Source organism: Poecilia reticulata, chromosome 12 (assembly GCF_904066995.2).
Source record: "Poecilia reticulata chromosome 12, P_reticulata-male-v2, whole genome shotgun sequence".
Lineage (NCBI taxonomy): Eukaryota > Metazoa > Chordata > Actinopteri > Cyprinodontiformes > Poeciliidae > Poecilia > Poecilia reticulata.
The window spans coordinates 26,634,348-26,640,561 of record NC_088841.1 but is presented as its reverse complement, the minus strand read 5'-3'; the positions used below and the strand labels follow the sequence as shown (position 1 = coordinate 26,640,561).

Genomic DNA, 6,214 nt, shown 5'->3' with positions numbered 1-6,214 from the left:
TATAATAAAAAGTATCGTTTTAATCATTTTTTAAATATTTTTTTTAATAATTAATATGTTTTGATTTGTTAAATCTTTATTTCTCCAGATTTTTATGAATTTATATTTTCATTCGGTCCCGACCATCTCAGCTGATGTTGGGATCAAAAGTCTCCAAAATAAAAGTTTTATATAAACTGATTAATAAACCAGGAATATTCCCCAAACTTATTAAAGGTTTATAACAACCTTTAATAAGGTTGTTATAAACAGCGCAGCTCGTTAGCAGCTGGTTAGCAGCTTGTTAGCAGCTGGTTAGCAGCGCGTTAGCAACTGGTTAGCAGCTCGTTAGAAGCTTGTTAGCAGCTTGTTAGCAGCTGGTTAGCAGCGCGTTAGCAACTGGTTAGCAACTGGTTAGCAGCTCGTTAGAAGCTTGTTAGCAGCTCGTTAGAAGCTTGTTAGCAGCTCGTTAGCAGCTGGTTAGCAGCTCATTAGCAGCTCGTTAGCAGCGGGTTAGCAGCTGGTTAGCAGCTCATTAGCAGCTCGTTAGCAGCTGGTTAGCAGCTCGTCAGCAGCTCGTCAGCAGCTCGTTAGCAGCTTGTTAGCAGCTCGTTAGCAGTTTGTTAGCATCTGGTTAGCAGCTCGTTAGCAGCTTGTTAGCAGCTCATTAGCAGTTCGTTAGCAGCGGGTTAGCAGCTGGTTAGAAGCTGGTTAGCAGTTCGTTAGCAGCTCATTAGCAGCTGGTTAGAAGCTCGTTAGCAGTTTGTTAGCAGCTGGTTAGCAGTTTGTTAGCAGTTCGTTAGCAACTCGTTTCTGAGACTCTTTTATGTTTTACACATTTAGCATATCCAGTATAATAATAATAATAATAATAATTATTATTACTACATTAGTTTTAAATTATTTCCAACCCAACAGTATAAATAATTTGCTTTAATGACGAATCGATGGATAGCTTATTTAAATAATCGATTCCTTTCTGCTTCTTCCCGGTCGGCCATCTTTGTTCTGTTTCCTGTCGGGACGTTTTGTGAAGATTTTAATGTTTTGCAGTGAAAGTCGTTATTTTAGTTTTTTCCGTTAGCTAAGATTTCAGATCGTTATGTTTTGGGGTCTCAGATTTTAAAAATCGTCCAACCATTTTAAAATCCCGACTTAATGTCGACCAGCGGTGTCCAACATGGGGTCCGGGGGCCGTTTGTGGCCCTTGGAATAATCCTCTGTGGCCCCAGACTGCAGACGGTGTCTGTGAGCCAAACCGAGTCGGAACCCAGAACTTAATAACCGTGTTTAAGGAAATCCTTGGATGACGCGTCTCTGAGGGAAACTGAGCCCTGAAGGAGCGACGGGTCGGCGCCGGTCCGATCCGCTGACGCAGCAGAACCGACCCGCCGTCCAGGAGACCAGCTTCAGTCAGCAGAAATGAAACGCAGAGAATCACGGCTAAACCGCCAGGCTGAGACAGCTAAATGTTAATAATAATGCTAATTAATGCTAATTAATGCTAATTAATGCTAATTAATGTAATTGGACTGGATGCGGCTGCACAGTGGGGCAGTTGGTAGGGCTGATGCCTTGCAGCAGAAAGGTTCTGGGTTCGATTCCCGGCCCGGGGTCTTTCTGCACGGTGGCTCTGTGTATTGATTGGCTGCAAGGCAATTGTAATTAATATTAGTTTGTATTAACTACTATTAATTAACATAAAGTTACAATAATTAAGCTTAAATTATCATTAACTAATATTAATAACTTATCAGTAAACTTGCTGACAGATACATAAAGCTTGAGTTAAACCGAACCTCCGGCCGACGTATCGATCCAAATATCAACACTATTGATACGTATCGATTAGATATGGCTGATACAGCTTCTTCGTCGGCCATGTTTGTTTGCTCTGAACTCCAGTTTGGTCTGAAGGAGTTTTTTCCCGTCTGAGTGTTTGGGGGTGAAATCGGTTCATGTGCGGCGACTAAACATGTATAGAAAAGATTTTCTCATCAAATTATCAAAACTTTTTCAGATCATTCATGAACAATTGATTCCTGTTTTCATGGAGTGAAACCTTTAAGATGAAGATTCAGACGGAAATTAGTTCTGATCAGCCCTGCTCTCTCTTAACCTGCCAGGTGATTCCTTTAACTAGCCCTGCTCTCTCTCAACCTGTCAGGTGATTCTTTAGCTAAACCAGCCCTGCTCTCTCTCAACCTGTCAGGTGATTCTTTAACTAAACCAGCCCTGCTCTCTCTCAACCTGTCAGGTGATTCCTTTAACTAAACCAGCCCTGCTCTCTCTCAACCTGCCAGGTGATTCCTTTAACTAAACCAGCCCTGCTCTCTCTTAACCTGCCAGGTGATTCCTTTAACCAGCCCTGCTCTCTCTCAACCTGCCAGGTGATTCTTTAACTAAACCAGCCCTGCTCTCTCTCAACCTGTCAGGTGATTCTTTAGCTAAACCAGCCCTGCTCTCTCTTAACCTGTCAGGTGATTCTTTAACTAAACCAGCCCTGCTCTCTCTTAACCTGCCAGGTGATTCCTTTAACTAGCCCTGCTCTCTCTCAACCTGTCAGGTGATTCTTTAACTAAACCAGCCCTGCTCTCTCTCAACCTGTCAGGTGATTCTTTAGCTAAACCAGCCCTGCTCTCTCAACCTGTCAGGTGATTCTTTAGCTAAACCAGCCCTGCTCTCTCTCAACCTGTCAGGTGATTCTTTAACTAAACCAGCCCTGCTCTCTCTCAACCTGTCAGGTGATTCTTTAACTAAACCAGCCCTGCTCTCTCTCAACCTGTCAGGTGATTCTTTAGCTAAACCAGCCCTGCTCTCTCTCAACCTGTCAGGTGATTCCTTTAGCTAAACTAGCCCTGCTCTCTCTCAACCTGTCAGGTGATTCTTTAGCTAAACCAGCCCTGCTCTCTCTCAACCTGTCAGGTGATTCCTTTAGCTAAACTAGCCCTGCTCTCTCTCAACCTGTCAGGTGATTCCTTTAGCTAAACTAGCCCTGCTCTCTCTCAACCTGTCAGGTGATTCCTTTAGCTAAACCAGCCCTGCTCTCTCTCAACCTGCCAGGTGATTCCTTTAACTAAACCAGCCCTGCTCTCTCTTAACCTGCCAGGTGATTCCTTTAACCAGCCCTGCTCTCTCTCAACCTGCCAGGTGATTCTTTAACTAAACCAGCCCTGCTCTCTCTCAACCTGTCAGGTGATTCTTTAGCTAAACCAGCCCTGCTCTCTCTTAACCTGTTAGGTGATTCTTTAACTAAACCAGCCCTGCTCTCTCTTAACCTGTCAGGTGATTTCTTTAACTAGCCCTGCTCTCTCTCAACCTGTCAGGTGATTCCTTTAGCTAAACCAGCCCTGCTCTCTCTCAACCTGTCAGGTGATTCCTTTAGCTAAACCAGCCCTGCTCTCTCTCAACCTTTCATTACTTTCCTACTGAGACGTTTTGGTAGAAAATGTTATGTGGCTGTTTTTTCCATATTCTGCTCCAGATGGAGTGACCCACTTACTGAGAGAGCGGCTCTGTGCCATTTCTGGTGACTAATACCCCCTCCACCCACACCTCTCTCACACACACACACACACACACACGCACACACACACACACACACACACACACACACACACACACACACACACACACACACACACACACAGCTCGGTCCTCCTCAGTCATGTTGTTTTGCTCTGTTTTCTCTCTCTGATGGCTGTTTGTTAAAAATAAAGATGTCTGCTGTGACGGGATGCGTGTCGACAGCCGGCGTCAGCGAAGCTCGTTGCGCTTTTACGCGTTTTTACTTCCTCCTGGCTTCGCTGCTGCTTCACGCGTCTCTGGAAACCGCAGAGCCTTAAAACGCAGGACCGGAACGATCCCATGCACCTCGACCCGGAAACTTCAGCCAGCCGAGGCGGCGGAGGAGCGGCTCAGTTGGGCCCAACAGCTGGTTCTGGGTCCGTCGTTGTTCCGGAGCGGCTTCCGGTCCGGGCCGCAGGCAGGTGGAGCAAATCCTCACCTGCTGGGCCGGAACGCGTCCAAACGGGAAACTCTCTGCCTGAAAGCTGCAGGTGACCCACGGAGGGAAACCAGGAGAGAGAGAGAGAGAGAGAGAGAGAGAGAGAGAGAGAGAGAGAGAGTTCAATCAGCGTCTCGTCTTAACGAGATGGAAACACATTAAGACCAAAACTCCTCACGTTCAACCAGAAACTTCCTCATTAAGACGAGATTCAAGTTTTATATCGTAATGAAATGTGAAGCTTTTGCTGTTTAAACGAGAAACTCTCACATTAACTCGTTAAAACAATGAGGAAAATCTCACCGAGATAAAAAAAAAACATTTTAACGTTTTTAATGAGTCAAAACGTCTCATTAGCAGATTTTTGGCAGTGAAATGTTTCCATATTTAGCCGTAAAACCTTGGAAGTAAATTACAAACAGAGAAAATCTCATAAAAATGAGAAATGTGCTGAATGTGAGTCTCTAATTTTAGCTTAATATGTTTTCTCTCCTTTTTGCTCTTTTATTAGACGAAGGATGAATTAATAAAGTCTCAGTTTTTCACCTGTAAGTGGTGAAATGTGGGTTTTTGTGGTTCACACAAAGTAATAGTTTTTCTCTCCTTCGAGCCCGTCGGAAGCAGCGAAGATGAGCTGAATGTTTCCGAGCCGCGGGGAAACGACCAGAACCAACATGGCGCCGAGCAGAACCTCCCGGTCCTGCAGATGAATATTCAGGCTGAATCGTGTCGGGATGGATTAAACGCCTTCAGAGGAGCCAGCAGATAAATCAGATTAGTTTCAGCTTCTGCTGTGCGGCGGCTCAGACCTGGAGGAAAAGCAGCTCATTAAATATTCATGAGCCTCACCTGAGGCCGCGGAGGCTCCGCCCCCCTCCCCCACTGAGCCGGAGGAAACGTTCAGCTCAGACTCATCAAATTAAATCTGCCTTCATATAAACAAACTCCTGCAGCACCGGCTCATATGGCAGCGAGCGGAATTAAAAATCATTTTTTAAAAAAACATGATTTCCCTTCAAACTTTCCCGTCAAATAAAGGAAAACAGGAAAAATAAACTTTTAAAAAACTAAAATAAACCTTTAAAAAAACTAAAATAAACCTTTAAAAAACTAAAATAAACCTTTAAAAACCTAAAATAAACCTTTAAAAAACTAAAATAAACCTTTAAAAAACTAAACCTGCTGCCTGATAATCCCAGATTGTTAAACTGTAAAGTTAATTTATTAATAATTTGGGTTATTTAGTCATTAGAGGAAAAAACTGTAATTTCTTAAAGTCACATTCAGTCATTATCAACGTAACAGGAACAAATTAAATAGTTATTTAGCTTAATGCTAAGCGTTTTAGCTTGATGCTAAATATTTAGCTTCATGCTAAGTGTTTTAGCTTGATGCTAAATATTTAGCTTCATGCTAAGTGTTTTAGCTTCATGCTAAGTGTTTTAGCTTCATGCTAAGTATTTTAGCTTGATGCTAAGTATTTTAGCTTGATGCTAAGTATTTTAGCTTGATGCTAAGTGTTTTAGCTTGATGCTAAGTATTTTAGCTTGATGCTAAGTGTTTTAGCTTGATGCTAAGCATTTTAGCTTGATGCTAAGTGTTTTAACTTGATGCTAAGTATTTTAGCTTGATGCTAAGTGTTTTAGCTTGATGCTAAGCATTTTAGCTTGATGCTAAGTATTTTAGCTTGATGCTAAACGTTTTAACTTGATGCTAGGTATTTTAGCTTGATGCTAAGTGTTTTAGCTTGATGCTAAGCATTTTAGCTTGATGCTAAGTATTTTAGCTTGATGCTAAGTGTTTTAGCTTGATGCTAAGTGTTTTAGCTTGATGCTAAGTGTTTTAGCTTGATGCTAAATATTTTAGCTTGATGCTAAATATTTTAGCTTGATGCTAAGTGTTTTAGCTTGATGCTAAGTGTTTTAGCTTGATGCTAAGTGTTTAGTGCGTAAAATGTTTACTTTGTGGAACACATATAGTGAAACATTTAACTAAATTCGTAGTGACCCATTTAGTTTTTTAGTATTTATTTAGTAAACAAACTAATTAGTTAGCAAATTAAATGTTTTGCTTGCAAACTAAATATTTAATTTGCTAATATTTACCTCCAAAGTATTTCATTTGTCAAACTAAATGTTTAACTCTCAAAGTAAATATATAGTATATTTAGCATACTAGTGTAATATTTAGCTACTAAATATTAATGTTGCTAGCTTAACTTTAAACATT

At 41.7% G+C, this 6,214-nt stretch overlaps 1 long non-coding RNA gene across 1 annotated transcript in view; it reads left to right on the top strand.

Annotated features, from left to right (window-relative positions):
- Nucleotides 1–3,950: 3,950 nt before the first annotated feature.
- Nucleotides 3,951–6,214, top strand: part of LOC108165946 (uncharacterized) — a 5,066-nt gene continuing 2,802 nt past the window's right edge. Inside the window, exon 1 of the long non-coding RNA XR_014090199.1 lies at nt 3,951–4,037. This is a non-coding gene — a long non-coding RNA (uncharacterized LOC108165946). The remainder of the gene's footprint in view (nt 4,038–6,214) is intronic.